General features: G+C 41.7%; 1 protein-coding gene across 4 annotated transcripts in view; it reads left to right on the forward strand.

The window, feature by feature from the left end:
- The first annotated feature begins 13,588 nt into the window (after positions 1-13,588).
- The window catches only part of tcf3b (transcription factor 3b), a 50,921-nt gene continuing 47,193 nt past the window's right edge, over positions 13,589-17,316 (forward strand). For 2 of the 4 annotated variants that reach the window (XM_039766933.1, XM_039766934.1), the window contains exon 1: positions 13,591-14,150. The gene's annotated coding sequence lies outside the window, so the exon portion shown is untranslated. Of the gene's footprint in view, positions 14,151-17,316 lie in introns of all 4 variants that reach the window. The other 2 variants (XM_039766936.1, XM_039766935.1) reach the window with 2 other exon arrangements.

The raw sequence follows: 17,316 nt of genomic DNA on the forward strand, positions 1-17,316 counted from the left end.
AGAAATAGCTCTGGATGGAGTGCCCAGTCACACACACACACAGAGGCCAGTTTGGAATCACCAGTTGGCCTGACCTACACATCTCTGGGAGGAGAACAACCTGTAGGGAGTTGCTATTTAATGTAAAGGTAGGGTATTTGGTAAAATGAAAAATGTCTCAAAGCTTTTGTTTCAAACACCAAGTGCCTTTTTTTCTGATGACAGCGTGGCAGTGTATTTTTTAACAGGATAGCCCTACTTAAATAGAAGTCTGGCTCTTCACAGGACAAGGGGTGACCCTAATGATGTGGGTGGATACCATCAAAAGGGGAATGGAGGGGCCCATCCCGAAATGAAGGGTAAGGCGTCTTTCTGTTTCCACTACTAAGCCTAAAGGGAGCCCCACAGCCCCACCCTCCCTGTCCCTTCATCTTTGCCTATCTGTAGGGGAAAACACACTAAAGGAAAAAAAAAAGCAAGAAATCTCAAAAGGGCACAGAAAGTCTCTTCAGCTCACCACCTCTTTTACCTCACTTGAAATGAAGTAGAACAGGCGTGGGTGTCAGAGGAAGTTTCCTTCTGCTTGTTATGTTATAGGAGAGAGCAGTGGTGTGGTGGCTTCGGGCGGGGCGGAGAGGGGGGGCCTTACTTTAAGGGTTGCCGTATTCTAAATTTAAATGGAGCTCAATCTGCGTGGGCGTCTCACTCACCCACACAATCTGTGTGAAATGACAACCCCAGAGAAAATCCCAGCACAGGGCTGCAAAAACAGTGCATCAGGAAGGGCAAGTGAACGGAACGAGCAGCATCTGCGGCCATGACAGGGGACAACTTGCAAGACACTGCCAAGGTCCAATTGGATGCATTTAGGAGAGTGGAGACACCCTATTATGCTCCTGCAGAACAATGGGACTTGAACCCACATCCAGGGCCAACCAATGCAGGATGGGCATATGGGGTTGGGAGGGGGGCATCCACCAATATATAATGTACTGGCCATTGCATCACATTCAAAAATCTCAAAAAATATAAAACCCCCTTTTTATATATTTTTTATTTATTTATTTTCACTGTGCAAGGAAAACATAAACAAAGACTGTTAGTTAGGAAAGATGCTTTATAAAAGATAGATTAATATAGTTTGTCTCAAAAGCTTCATCCAGACATCCAAACTGCTTCCATGTACTGAATTCACTTCCAGTCCCTTGCAGATGACATCACCACCATCCCAAGATCCTCCCTGTCATTTTCCCAGCATTCCTACTTCCGTTCCCCACCTCATAAATACGTCCGTGTTTTCACCATTGATTGTCAACTGTATCTCACAAAACTGACCGTTATTAAGAATACCTCGTGTTCTAATACTGTGGTTTACAGTATAAGGGGATAGATAGATAGATAGATAGATAGATAGATAGATAGATAGATAGATAGATAGATAGATAGATAGATAGATAGATAGATATGAAAGGCGCTATATAATAGATAGATAGATAGATAGATAGATAGATAGATAGATAGATAGATAGATAGATAGATAGATAGATAGACAGGTGTGAAAGGCACTATATAATAAATAGACAGACATTGTACATAGAGATTTAAAAATGGTGCAACTAATATCTATTGATCTACCATATGGTTCCCTTCCTTTGTATCTAGCTTTCTATCATATAATGTTTCTTCATATGTGTTTAATATTTTATATACTGTACATAGTGAGAAAGATGTGATTAATATGTGATACAGTACCTTTCCTATTTATATAATGTAAATCCATTCATCCATTATCCAATCCACTATATCCTAACTACAGGGTCACGGGGGTCTGCTGGAGCCAATCCCAGGCAACACAGGGCACAAGGCAGGAAACAAACCCAGGCAGGGCGCCAGCCCACTGCAGTATAATGTAAATCTTTTTGTATATATATATATGTAATGTATCTCTATCATATACTGTAGATATATATATATATCTTTCAATCATATTGTGACTTACAAATAGATAAGAAATGCACTATATAAATTACTAAATAGATAGATAATGCTCAATATAATATATATTGACTTTCCAATCTAAATAATGTACTATATATACACCATATAGTGCCTTTCCTGTGCATCTAGCTTTCAATCATATAGTGCCGTACAGATACAGATATGTTTCTTATTTTATATAGTGTCATTCATTGATATTTTACATAGTGCAATTTAAATAGTGTCAGTCTTATCAATCTATCTTATATACCCTTCCTGTGTATCTGGCTTTCAATCATATAGTGCCAAACATATAATGAGACAGATGCCTTTAATATTTTGTGCAGTACTTTTCCTAGGGCAGAGTGGTGGCTCTTTACTTCACTGGGCCGTTGAGCAAAGCCCTTAACCTGCAATTGCTACGTCCTGGGTATGATGTTAATCTGCATCCAGCCCTACATGTAGGCCCTCCTACCTGCAGGTAAAATACCTGGAGGTTGGTGGCAGAATTGGCACTCCAGTCACCATAAAAAATCTGCACACTGTTTCATTCCATTTAAACTAGTGTGGTGCTGAGGTGTCACCTGTTGCATGGCTGCACTTGGGTCCTAATCTGGGATCCTGAGTTGATCTGTCATGTGGTGGGTGCACCAATGCACTATATCAGCGTGTGCTCATAACCGCTCTCTCTCTTTTCCTATCTATATAATGTATATATATGTAATTATATCACATAGTGCCCAGCCTTTTCTGTGTATCTATCCTTCAATCATCTTTCACTCATATAGTGCCCTACATATAGAGGGTTAGGAGCATGAGCTGAAACCGTGTTGCCGCACCCACCACATAATGAACCACCTGGATTGGGACCCGAGTACAGCGGGTGACACCTCAGCACCACACTGGAACAATGTGAGGTTTTTGTGCCTATCCTGCTACCAACCACCAGGTTTTCCCTGTAAGTTGGAGGACCTGCTCACAGGGCTGCATGCAGATTAACATCGTACCCAAGACGAAGCAACTGCAGGTTAAAGGCCTTGCTCAAGGGCTCACCAGAGTAGAGTCACTTCTGGTGTTTATGGGATTTGAACCAGCAACCTTCCGATTGCCGGTGCAAATGCCTAGCTCCAGAATAGTATAGATACTGTAGTATAAAATTAGATAAGTGTCTTATTTCATACAGTACCTTGTCTATCTGTCTATCTATCATATAGTACAGGGCTGTCTAATTCTGATCCTGGAAGGATACCAAAGTGGCTGCAGGTTTTCCTTCTTGCTGCTCTCTTCATCAGTGGCCAATTGCTGTTAATTCATTTCTTTTTCCTTCGTTGCTGTGCTTTTTTTTATGATTTGGTACTCAGAATTCTTTTTTCCTTAAATGGCACCCAAACAAAAATGAGATATGAAGTGAGCCAACAGTTGACCAGCTAAGTTAGCACCTCAAATTCCGACCATTTTCACTCCGACCACTTTCTGAATTAGAAGCCAGTTCTTGTTGTTAATTAAACCTGTTATTGAATTCCATGTCTTGTTGGTGCTCTCATTCCACCACAGCAGTCATTTTCAAAATGGTACATTTTCTTTTTTTAAGGGCATCATCAAAATTTTTGGTGGACCAGAGCAGATGAACATTACTAAGAATTTCTTTACTTTCAGATATTGTATGCTGGACACTGGCTCAGTGTTCATGTATTCACTTGTTTTGTATCTCATTATTGTTTTGCTGCTAAGAAAAAAGAAACAATTAAGGTGTATGAGTCCTAAATAGCAAGTCAATTACAATTAAGGCAAACTATGTTAATTAGCAGCAAAAACTAGTCACTAACTAAGGAAAAGGTTAGAATGAAAACTTGAAGCCATGGTAGCCCCCAGGACAGGAGATGGACATCCTTGATATACTGCATTTGCTGTGTATCTATCTTTCAATTATATAGTGCCATACAGGTGGATATATAGATCAATTTGTTTGGTGTTTCTGCCTCAGGACATCACAAAGTGGTTTGGATCTGGGTTCAGATCTCTGCTGAGTTGTTCTCTCTATTTGCACATTCTACTATTGTTGTGTGAGTGTCCTTCATCAATGCAGTGACTGACCCGACACTCTGCTGTGGCGTGTGGTGTGTGTGAGGCTGTGCTTGATTAATCATACATGGTGATAGACTGGCACCCTATCCAGGGTGGCACAGTGGTACAGCAAATATTGCTACGGCACCTGGGCCCCAGTTTGATTTTTGTCTTCTGTGCCATGTTTCAATATTGTCCCCATGTTTAGGTCACTTTTCTCCCACTGTCCAAAGACAAGTCGTTAGCTGGGTTGGAAACTGTAAGCATGCCCAGTGTGAGTGATAAACTTTGATGGATGTCAGAGTGTCTCCTGCAGTGGACAGATATCCTCCATAAAGTTTCTTTGCATGCATCACTTTAGGAAATGAATGGATAAACACATATTGAGAATATCAGTATTGGAATCTGATATGTGGGCTTTTAGCATGGTAGTTTATGTATTAAAGTCATAGCATCACTTTATTTCTCTCTTAAAAAATCCTCTATGCACTGGATGTCAGGCCACTTCCTGCCCAAAACCTTACTTCTTCCACAGGAAATGACTCTCCAGACAGGAATTCTCTGTCTCCAAGCTCCGAATATGGCTGGGTGACCAGGGGAATCTAAATGTGCAGCCTCAAGTCTCACTTCTGTCTCAGTCCGGCCTCCTAGGTTCTCTTGCAAGTAGGCCTGACGCTACAACCGTCTCGGCCCTGGAGTTTCAGTAATAATGAAGAGAGCAGCCGTTGTGCATCACGCCTCCCTGCCTTATCACGCCGGGGCTCCCCTGTCCCACTCGAACAACACCCTGCACAGAAGTGGATATGCAGGCCCCTCCTTGTCTGAGCTCTTTACCTCCCTCTCCACTTTTCTTAGTCAGGTCTGCACGCGTCAATCCCTTGGTTTGAGGACAACTACAAATGTCTGAAACAGGCAGGAGGGATGAAAAATGAAGTGAGGCCATCTAAGCCGACTACAGGGTTACGAAGGTGTAGGTCTAGACAGCCACGTCAAGGGAGAACGGGTACAGTATTAGCCAGTACAGTACATGTGAAATGTGAACTTAGAGCGAATGCCTTGCTGTGGGAAGTAGAAGATCAAAATAAACTTAAGTGCATTCTACCATACAATGCATTTTACAGGACAGGAAAATCTCTGCCCCTAAATGGGATATACAGTGCCATCCGTAATGTCTGGGACAAAGACACATTTTTCCTTGATTTACTCCATCGATTTCACTTGAGGGTATTTGCCGACATTTCAGTCACATCATGTAGAAATGACATCACTTTTTCTACATGGTGCCCGACCCCATTTAATGGGGCATCATAATGTTTCGGACACAGCAATGTCAGGTCTATTAAAGTTGTCAAATTTAGGATTTGTCACATATTTCTTCCATGCAAGGACCGCTTGAAGTCTGTGAGTCATAGACATCAGCAGGTGTTGAGCATCTTCTCTGGTGACTCTCTACCAAACCTCTAAGGCCGCCATCTTCAGCTCCTGCTTGTTTCGGGGGCTTGCCTCCTTAAGTTTTCTCTTCAGCATATGGAAGGCCTGCTCCATTGGATTTAAATCGAGTGACTGGCTTGGCCATTCAAGAATTTTCCATTTTTTAGCTTTGATAAACTCCCATGTTGCCTTAGCACTTTGTTTGGGTCAATATCTTGTTATAGGATGAAGTTTGGAAACATTTTACTGGAACTTAAACAGATCAGATGCTTCTCTATGTCCAACACATAACACCCCCACCTACATGTTGAACAGATGAGGTGGTCTGCTTTGGATCTTGGGCAGTTCGTCTCCACACTTTGCTCTTGCCATCACTCTGATCAGGTTCATCTTTGCCTCATCTGTTCACAAGACCTTCTTCCAGAATTCTGCAGGCTCTTTTAAGTCCATTTTCACAAACTGTGATCTGGCCATACTGTTTTTGGGGCTAACTAGTGGTTTGAATCTTGCATTATGGACTCTGTATTTCTGTTCATGAAGTCGATTGCTGATAGTTGTCTCTGACACATCTGCATCTGACTCCTGAAGACTGTTTCTAATCTGTCGGACAACCAGTTGGGGCTTTTTCTTTACCATAGTGAGGATACTTCTGTCCACAGCAGTGGAGGTCTTCATTGGCCCACCAGTTCTTTTTTGGTCACTGAGCTCACCATGCGTTCTTTGTTCCTAATGATATTCCAGACAGTTGATTTGGGACATCCTATGGTTTTACTGATGTCTTCAATGGTTTCATTCTTGTTTTTCAGCCTCATAATGGCTTCTTTGACATTCATTGGCACAACTCTTGTCCTTATGTTGAACCATGACAACTACAGACTCCAAAGGGTAGAAGCAAGCTGAGGTATCTTATAAAGTCATGAAACACACCTGAAGAATCACAAACACCTGTGACACCAATTGTCCCAAACATTGTGGAGCCCAGAAATGGGGGGACAGTGAAGAAAAAGGTGTTGTCATTTCTACATGCTGCAATCAAAATGTATGCAAATACACATAAATGAAAGTCTGCAATGTTCACTTTAATAACAATGTCTGAATTATTTGTTTGTAATTTTAAACTTTGGTGCAGAGTGGGAGATCAAGGAAAAATTTGTCTTTGTCCCACACATTAAGGAGGAAAATGTAGATTACTATTAGCCATTCAATAACTCATGACAGTTTGGACTGTGATGCCTCCTAGTGGCTAAGGCATTGGAATTTAAAATAAGTGATTGGCTTGTCATCCCTTATCATTGATAACATTCTATGAATCATTTTTTTAATTGAATAAATCCTGATTCAGTTAATATGGTACATGGAAATGCCTAATTTGTAAAATAAAGAATGGTTTTCTGTGGACAGCCCACTGAAATCAACACAAGTAAAATATTCTCATCACTGTGACATTTGCAGGGTAGTCTAATGGCTCGTATACCCTACTCCAGATAATAAGGTTGCCAGTTCAGACCATGTCCAAGATTACCCTTGTGACCCCGTCGTTTAAGCTACGATAGATAGATAGATAGATAGATAGATAGATAGATAGATAGATAGATATGAAAGGCACTATATAATCGATAGATAGAAAGATAGATAGATAGATAGATAGATAGATAGATAGATAGATAGATAGATAGTGTGACAGATAGGGGGCGCTGTCATCCCCTTGAAACCTCAGACTAGACGTCAGAGACCAGGTAAAAGTCCAATAATAAATTTTTATTTGGACAAATAAGTGCAGAAAGCACCCTCCTTTCCACAATACTCATATAATTAAACAAATCCACAATAAACAATAATCCTCCACTCCCAGATGCGTTGCCACTCTGCCACCCAGCTCAGTTCAACGTCTGGGATCTCCCATAGTCCTTTTATAGTCCATGACCCGGAAGTGCTTCTAAACCCGCAGTCCATGTAACTTCCTAGCACTTCTGGCTCAGATGATCACTCCTCTTCTTCAACCCGGAAGTACGTCATTCCTTCTGTTGCTGTGACTAAGACGTACTTTCGGGTTATAGGGCACGTAAGAGTCTTTAGGCCTCTCTGCAGTGTCCTCTGTTGGCCCCCAAGGTATCCAGCAGGGTTGTAAAGGAAAACTCCACTGTCCATGATTCCCTGCTGGCATTTGGGAACCTCCATGCTGCAGGGAGAGCTCCACCTGGCAGCCTGGGGGTATTGGCTGGGATGACTGGCCGGCAATAGATAGATAGATAGATAGATAGATAGATAGATAGATAGATAGATAGATAGATAGATAGATAGATATGAAAGGCACTATAAAATCAATAAAACAAACCCCTTCCAAATATATACCAGAAATACTAAAATGGAAGAAAACTTAAAAGAAAGAAAACTTCTAATGGGCAGCTATAGTCCCAGTAAGGCTCTGTTGCTGTTGGAAAAAATGAACCCCAGCAGGGTTTCGTGTAACATGATGGCTGAATATTTTTATTTGCTAAAAGTCTGCAATGCCATTGTGTCAGAGGGAGGATGTGCAGCATTGTTCATACTGTCAGTTTTTCTCTTCACTCTCTTCTCCTCTACTACCTTCAAGGCATCGAGAAGGCGTCCCATAACTCAGCCTGCCTTCTTAATTAGCTTATTGATTTGTTGACTCTTCTCTCAAAGTGATTTTACCAGCCCAGCACATCACACTGGCCATCACAAAGTTGTAGAACATGTAAAGGATGTCACTGCCCACATTAAAGAACAGTCTCCTAAGAAACAATGAGTCTGCTCTGCCCTTTCTTCTGCTGTTACTCTGTTACAAAACCAGCCCTGCCTGTCACTGATGTGGACCCCCAAGTACATGTAACAATGCCTCAGCATTATAACAGCCACTCTGTTAACATGACCAGGAGAAGAAGCTCTTTGGTGCAGTGAAAGTCAACAACCACTTTGTAGGTTTTACTGATGTTGAGTTGCAGACAAATCTCTTTTTACCAACAAATGTTTCCACATGACTTCTATACTCTGTCTCACCTCTATTATCAATACACCCCATTAATGTAGAATCAACAGAAAATTTCTGCAAATGACACAACCTGATGTTATACTCATAGTCCAAGCTGTACAGTGGAGGGGTGACAGGACTGTTCCTTGTGGTGCTCCAGTGTTGCTCACAGTCCTTAAGCCTCACAAACTGTGGTCTGCTCAACAAATAGTCTGTTATCCAGGACACCATAAGCTCATTCATCTGCATATCTCTGAGATTACCCCTTAACATGGAGAGCTGGATGAAATAGAAGTCACTGGTGAAATCAATAAACATAATCCTTACAGTCCTGACAGCTTTTACTATATGAGAATAGGCCTTGTGGAGCAGATTGATAATTTCATTCTCCACTCCAGGCTTTGTCCAATAGGTGAGCTGCAGTGAGTCCTGGTGGTCTACCACAAGAGGACTCATATCCCAGGACCAGCCTCTTCAGGGTCTTCATGATGCAAGACAAAGGTGCCATTGGTCTGTAGTCATTAGGTGAAGAGGGACCCATCTTCATTGGAACAGAAACAACGCAGGATGTTTTCCAAAGCAGCAGCACTTTTTGTACCCTTAATGACAGACTGAACAGGTGACACAGGACACCATAGTACTGGTCCACACGGGCCTTTAAGAACTCACAAAACGACTCCATCTGGTCCTGGGGATTTTCCTGTGTGTAGTCTAAGTTATTTTCATAATTGGTCATCAGTTATGGAGAGCCTGTACTGATGGTCAGAAGTAAACTCATTACTGGCCATACCAGTTAGAGAGGTAGGGGTTATTGATATGGTAGGCATGGTGTGGTGGTCATTGGAAGGAGCTGGCAGTGGGAGAGAAAAATCTACTAAAAAATTGGTTCAGAATTAACCTTCCTATTTACCATTTGTAAAGTTTGTACAAATACAGTTGTATTAGCTATGTGCTTTCAGAAGATGTTCACCATATATACAGTATAGTTAAGTTGGTTAATAGCTAAAATAAAGAGTGATTTAAAAGTTTCATGCGAAAGTAACTGTTGAGAGTTGCTCCCCAATAGCCAAAGGACCGAACAATCAAGTAAAAGGTCACCCTGTGCTCACTGTTTGTCAATGAGCAAAATAACTGGAAAGTGTTAATCCCAACTGTCTAAGGTATTGAACTGTAAAGCATGAGACTGCAGGTTCAGACTCAGTGATAATATGCCAGCCAGTGATTTAATCACAGTTATATAGAAGCAATCATAAATGTTGTGAGTTGTACATTGGTTCAAGCAAATAATCCACCAACCCATCCATTGTCTAACTCACTTAACTGAACCTTTGAGCTATGGGTGGCCAATCCTGGCAGCATCAGACACTAGTTTTTACAGGTCAGACAAAAATGATTGGAGGCTTTAATTAAACATTTTTATTTCCATACATGCTTATTTAATTTGTAGGTGTAGGGGGTCCACAGCCAAGCCAGACATCATCAACTACAAGGCACACAAAAAACCTGGGATGAACCACTTGTCTAGTTTTGGCTATGCTCACATTCACCCACAGTAGCCCAATGTGTAGTTGCCAAATTGGTTGACATGAATGTCTATCGGGAAAGTGGGAGGAAAACCCACACAGACATAGAGAGATTGTGCAAATACCACACAGTCAACCAGTGGGTGAACGATGTGAATGTAAGATGTAGGGTTCAGGGGGCTGTAGCACTAAGCATTATGCCACAGTACCAACAAAACCAAACACACTTGTCTTAATTAGAACATCAGAACCTTAGAAAAACCTTTTGACTGTCCAGACAGGAATTCTCTGTCTCCAAGTTCCGAATATGGCTGGATGACCACGGGCCTCTAAATGTGCAGCCTCTGGCCACAGACCATTCAGCCCAAAAACGTTTGCCAATCTTATTCACCTAATTCCTCTAAAATAAAATCAAGTAGAGTTTTGAAGACCCCTGAAGTTCTACTGTCCATCACACTACTTGTTCACTTATTTCATGTGTCTATGGTTCTCTGTGCGAAGAAAAAAATGTGCTAACATTTGTGTAATGAGAAATCAAGCATCCATAATGGCTAACACGGTACAACACCCTACTACTACTAACATCTGTGTGCAATTTAACCTGAACAAGTTTACAACTGTCTCCCTGTGTTCCCGTTGAACTGAATTCAAAACAACAGTCTCAATCCACTGTCCTAATTATGTTTATAAATTTAAATTCTTCACTCAGGACACCTCTTAATCCATGTTTGCTTAAACTGAAAAGATTCAAATCCCTTATATTTCATCCCCTGTAGCCCTGTAACCAGCCTAGTCGCTCTTTTCTAGACTTTTTCTGGCGCTGCTATGTCTTTTTATTAACTTGGAGACCAAAACTGCACCCAGGACTCCAGATGAGGCCTCACCAGTGCATTATAAAGCTTGAGCAGAACCTCCTGTGACTTGTATAGCACACATCAGGGCACTATATAACCAATTTGTTAGCCTTCTTATTTGCTTCTGAGCTCTTTCTGGAAGTTAATAGTAATAATTCTTTATATTATTTCTTTTCTCACTACTCAAAGTGATTTACATAGAGAGTGGGGAGCCATTTCAACCACCACCAACTTATAGCACCTGCCTGCATGATGCAACAGCAGCCATGGTTGTGCCAGTATGCTCACCACGCATTAGCTATTAGGTGGTGAAAGGGTGAGAGAGGTTTGGGACTGGAGATGTTTAGGGGGCCAGAATGACTAGGCTGTGGTGGGAAATTTAGTCTGGACATAAGGGTACACCCACCTCTTTACGAAGGATGCACAGGGATCTTTAATGACCACAGAGAATAAGGACCTCAATTTTATGACTCATCCGAAGGTCAGCGTCATTTTTACAGCACAGTCACTACACTGCGGCATTGAGATCCGCACAGAGAACACAGATTAAGTGCCCCCTGCTGGCCCCAGCAGCAACCCATGGTCTTCCATCCAACATGCTTAGCTTTAAGTGGGTGACCTATTTTGTAGTGCACGTGGCATGGCTGCTATAGTGAAGAGTCCACTATGACACCTAGGTCCTTCTCATAAGGAGTACTCCCATTGTGTATTCAAATGTAATATTTATAACTCTTACTTTTAATACTTTAAATGTACTTATGTTAAATTTCATTTGCCACAAATCTACCCAAGCCCCTAAGCTGCCCAAGTCCCTCTGGATTCCTCAATGGATTGTACGTTATCTTTCATCCCACACAGCTTGGTATCAAATGAAACTTAATCAGACTATTGCGTATATTTCTATCCAGATTATTTATGTATATTAAAAATAGCAGTGGCCCCAGTACTTACCCTTGAGGGACACCACTCTTAGTATGATCAACTCAAGTCAAGTCAAGGAGCATGCACTGGTAAAATGCGTTGCCGCACCCACTACATGACGAAACAACTTGGGATCTCGGTTTGCAACTCCCCAGGCAGATATGTGGTCCAGTCCCACCCTCTGGAAATGACCCTTTATCTGCTGCAGCCAGATGTTACATGGGCAACCCCTTGGCCTGGTCCAGCCACTCGGGTCCCCAACAATGAGGATCTTATGAGCTGGATCACCCTTGGGGATTTGTGCCACATGGCCGTAGCGCTGAGACTGACGCTCCCTCACAATGCAGGTAATGTACCTCGGGACTCCATGAGCAACCGCTTATTCATTACAAAGTCAAACTAAAGGTACCCAAGGATTTTCCGTAGAGACGCAGTAACAATGATGTCCAGTCTTCATCTCAGGTCACTGGATAGCATCCATGTCTCGCAACCATATAGCAAGACAGGAAGCACCAGGACTCTAAAGATTTGGACCTTCGTCCTTTTGCATAGATATCAGGAGTGACACACACCCCTTTCCAGCGACCTCATGACCCCTTATGCTCTCCCAATCGGTCTATTGACTTCATAGGAAGAGTCAATTCATATACAGTAAGTATCCTCACACCCAGAGGCGGCCTTAGGGCTGACCAACCCCACGTGGGGACAGTTATGTCAAACACTGTTACTGATATGTCTGGACAGTATAAACTTGTGCACAAATGTAATAAAAATAATGTTAACATACACCAGATTTTCTCATTACAATATCCAGCCAAATTTTTGCAAGATGACACACAAACTTTATCAAAATATAACTGGAGAATATAACTTGACAAATCCACTCGAACGGGACACACGGACCTCAAAAACAGGGCCCCCTTACTCGCAGGGCCTGAGGCTGTCACCCCACTTGCTCACACCATCACCCTCTGCTTCCTGCGTTTTAGCCAGTTTTGAAGCCCTCGTCACAATAGGCCCTGAACTCATACCTTTTTTAGTTTGATGTTCAACCTCTCGTGAGGGACCTTATCATTATTATAATTTATATAATATTATATCATTTCCTAAACCTATCTTACCTATAAAATGGTCCCAAAGAACTAGTGTGTTTCCCAACACGAGAGGGACAAGATATGATATTCAATTAGCAGACACATATCTCATATTCTCAAAAGAAAAAAAAATGTTGAACGGTATTTTGTTATTTAAGATCTGATTCATGCAGCAGACGCAACGTCACTAATACTGTATACTTCTAGTGGCCGGCTTAAGCAAGATGGGTCATTTTTCCAGCGCAGTCGGCAGCGTTAAGCAACGTATTAATCCCAGTTCTCGCCGCCCTCTGCTCGAGCCCCTCTCAGTTAACCTCAGCCTCAGCGAACACGCGGAGCAGGGATAGAGGCGGGTACTCCTGCGTAAACTTGACCGATGACAGGAGTTCTCTCGCGTCCATCAGCATATTCTCGCCTTTTTATTGGCTGCACTTCTGAAGGTTTATCATTCCATCTCGTGCCGCGGCTGCTTCTCCCAATACCGCCTCTCTTCCTCCCTCCTTTTCACCCTCCCTTGTATGTCTTCTTCCGCTGCTGTGAATAGTCCCCAGATACATAAATATTTTTCTTATTAGAACAGAATGGTCGAATTGTGTTACCAAGTTTCCTTTGGATATGATATAATTAGTTTGACGGATATGTTCATTTATATCCTATGATGTTTTGAAAGTACTGTAGAAACATATATACATATTTTTAATTGGAGTGTTGTGGGCCGTTTGAAATCGGACACCGCCGTCACCGAGCTCTTTTTTATTAGTGGCGGAGGGATACAGCGCTGGGTTTGACAATGTGGAAGGCTGCTAAGATGTCTGCTCTGAGGCTGAAATGGTCTCAGTTGTAGCGAGAAAGGGGAAAAGGGAGACGCATGAGTCGGGGAGACGGGAAGTGAGTCAACGAAGGATCTTAGCCGACAAAGGCTCGGTAGAGTCAATCCAACGGGTGCGGGAGTAAAAAGGAAGATCCCGGCTGTCTCACAGACGCCCGGGGGGAGGAGGAGGAGAAGAAAAAGAAAAAGGAGAGCGAGCGAGCGCGACGGGAGATTCGCTTGAAGTTTGAGGGGCTTTTCGACTGTCAGTCTGTTTTCTGGTTTTGGGCGGTTAGAAGCTGAAGTACTGAGAAGGTGAAGAAAACCGTTAAGCGCACTCACAGGCAGGCACGCTCGCTTGCTCCAGCGCGAGGGGGGCGCTTTTTTTGTAACCGTGTCGTGAAGTTCTCTCTCACCGCCCCCTTCTCCTCCTCCTCTTTAATACACACACACACACTTGCGGAACGCTGAGAAGACACCGACGAAGCAAAACTTGTGGAGTGTGGGGTGAGTAAACTTTTATTTTACTTTTATGTTTTTAGTGAGGTAGGGCTTGGCGGAGACGAGTCTGAAAATTGGAGAGGAGATGGGAGGGGGTCTCTTTGTTTCCTTCTCAACTTTAAAACTCCGTCCCCAAAAGTTTAGCGGCCCCCTCTGGCCGGCCGCCTGCTGCTGCTGCAGTATTTTTTTTTTTTTTGCTTTGTTTTTGTTTGTTTGAACATTTTACAACCCTTCGTATGCGCCTCCTTGCGATTTAACATAAAAAGAACCCGAAAAGTAATATTTTGGAGTCGTTGATCACTTTTTATGTAGGACTTGGCAGGAAATGTCCCCCCTTCCTTTCCTTTGCAGGTCCCTGGAGGGCTAAGCGGCGGTGGTAGTGCTGCTGCGAACGGCTCTCTACTCCTTTTGTCTGGGTGACCAACACGTACTTGGCTTTCGGCCTTTTTTTTTCGGGTGGTTAGATTGGCGGATTTGACACCATCTCTGAACCCGGCCTATGGGCGACTGTCTAAAAAGAACCTGGTACCTTCTGATCGCCCCAATTCACGCCCGTTTTGATGGACTTCTCTGTGTCTTTAGAGGTCCTGAGATGACGTTTCTGCGAAGAGTTGGTACGAGTTGCTTGGCAGGTCGATTGGGACTTCTGTACTTTGGCGAGAGATTCGCTGCTACATTCATTCCCACTTGCTTCTGTCTCCTTTATTGAAGGTGGAAATCAAGAACAAGGAGATCACTTGACAAGTTTTAGCGAAGTATGCGAAGCCACCTCGTTTTGTTTTTCGAACATTCTAAAGGTCATTCTGTGGTTTTCAGTGAGGTTCGATTCTGTCATATTTGGTAGTTTTGATATGTTGGTAGCGGGTGAGACATTGGACTTTAAGTCCCAAATTTAATCTTCCACACACATGTGCAACTCAACCAGCCTATGCTGTTGTACAGTAGTGCCTGAAATTGCAAAAGTTCTTGGGACGTTTTTCAATGTAGTATTTCTCTGTGTAATGTACGGTTCATTGTTAGATAGGCAAACGCTGTATGGCACTGGGCTCAAGTGCTTTAAATCTGTTATTACGTGAACATTGGCTGTCCGAATCCTTGGTAATCCCTTGAGGTAAGGGGGATGCCCCGTTAGCTCGAGGCATACTTTTCAAGTCCCGAGGTGAAGAGTGGAGCGCCAGTCGTGCGAAACGATCGGTGTCAAGTGTATAGTAGGTGACTGGATGCAGCAGTCTTTGCTCATTCGCCAATAAGAAAAATACAACAGAGTATTTTGACTTGCATTTCTGAATTTTATCCCCATGTTTAAGTCGCATTGTAGCATGTTTTAATCATATACATTACGTATTTGTTGGTCCAAAAGCAATTGCTGTTTAGTATTAGGTAAAAAAAAATAAAAATGGTATCGTTGTAGTTTCTATAATTTCAAAATGCATTTTTAAGCTTTTATTCAAATGAGTGCAACATACAGTATGTATATATAATTACTGACTTGCTTTTCATTCGATTAACAGCTGTGTACATAGCTGAGTAATGACAAATACAGAATTCATCAAAAACGTTTGTTTTGCTCAGATTTCTTGGGTGTTCCACTTATTATGATGTCACTTAAATCAAATAACTGATGCCATACATTGTGCTGTTTGTGTAGCAGGTGTTTTTTCCATAGCCCCAAGGCTGCTTAGAGATATTAGAATATGTAGAGTGGTTGCCTTTTAATATGCTGTTAAAGATAGTCTGCCATAGATCAAACTCATTCGTACAATTAGAAAATACAGTACTGTGGTTTATTCAGCAAGACCAAACAGTTCCAGAGATACCTGTTAACAAAGCATCACCAATAAAACATGGGAGTCTAAAGAGAAAAATCCTAGAAATCCATCTTTAAGCCCCATAGTTAAAAAAAAAAAAAAAAAAAAAAGGTAAGCAATGCTGTGTGAAGAGGCTGACCTTCAGAGGCTCTTAAATTTTAGTAGACCTGGAACACTTCAAATAGTGAGAGGTAGCTAATTCCAAACACTGTATTGAGAAACTATTACTTTGGGTGCCTGGCAAGCAAGGATGGAGATGGAATGGAGCCTTTCCAAAGGAACATAAATGGAGAGTGAGAGAGAGATTCCTGGTAGTGAAGAGTGCCACTCAAACTGTGTGTTGGTATGAAGGCAATTGAACTGGGTTGTAACCTCGGTGGAAACGGAGAGGTTAAGAATGAATAGAATAGTTTGTGTACTAAAGGCATCTATATGTTAAAAATGCATTTTTGCTGTACTTTGTATGCTGAGTCAGTTTTCAGTGATGAGAGAATTTCATTTAGTTTGACACAAGGGAGTTGAAATTAGTTTCCCCTGGTTATGAAACTCCTTTTATAAACATAATGCAACTTTAAGTCTTACCGTAATGTGCTGTATTGAATATACTGTAATGTTACTTTTCAAGTATGACCATTATCATCTTTTTTTGAAGTAAAATGAGCACAGCTTGCATTTTTATTTGTAACAATTTAGTTTTTGATGTCCAAAACTCAGTAGGTGTTAATGGCCCATTTCATCAGAGGCATGCTATGTTCCTTGTACATTTCTTTATTTGTTCAAGTCTTTTTGTGATATGAAATGTATTCCGTCAATCCTTCACATTTCAGTTTTGTTAATGGCTCTCAATTAACATGCTGTGGAATTCAGAGTTAAAAGTTGCTTCTTTTTAATTTGCTTGTTATTCACTTTAGTGTTTTCATTCTTATATGCTCATTAACCATTTTGTTTTTTGTGAATGTGTGTGAAGTATTTTTTAAAAATGAATGAATTTTATGAACTGGTACTTTGATATAAAAATTGCATTTAATAAGTATTTGTCTTGTGTGTATTTTTCTATCTATATAAAATATGGTTTCATAACCTCCTTGAACTTTCCGTTGATATAGTATGAAGTACAGTAAGTCATATGTGTTAGGTTGTTGTCTTTATGGAGTACTTATGTTCTCCCTGTGACTGCATGGCTTTTTTTTTTTTTTTTCCTCCCCAGATCTCTCTCGTAGTCCAAAAGATGGATGTATGCATGCTTGATTATTTGTCATTTGCAAATTTTGTATTGTGTGAGCACACTTGTAGGTGTATAAATGAGCTCGGCTTGCAATGTCCCGTTCTGTCCTGGCCGTCCCGTCCTGTCCTGCAAACCTGAC

Source organism: Polypterus senegalus, chromosome 10, assembly GCF_016835505.1.
Source record: "Polypterus senegalus isolate Bchr_013 chromosome 10, ASM1683550v1, whole genome shotgun sequence".
In the NCBI taxonomy this organism is placed as follows: domain Eukaryota; kingdom Metazoa; phylum Chordata; class Cladistia; order Polypteriformes; family Polypteridae; genus Polypterus; species Polypterus senegalus.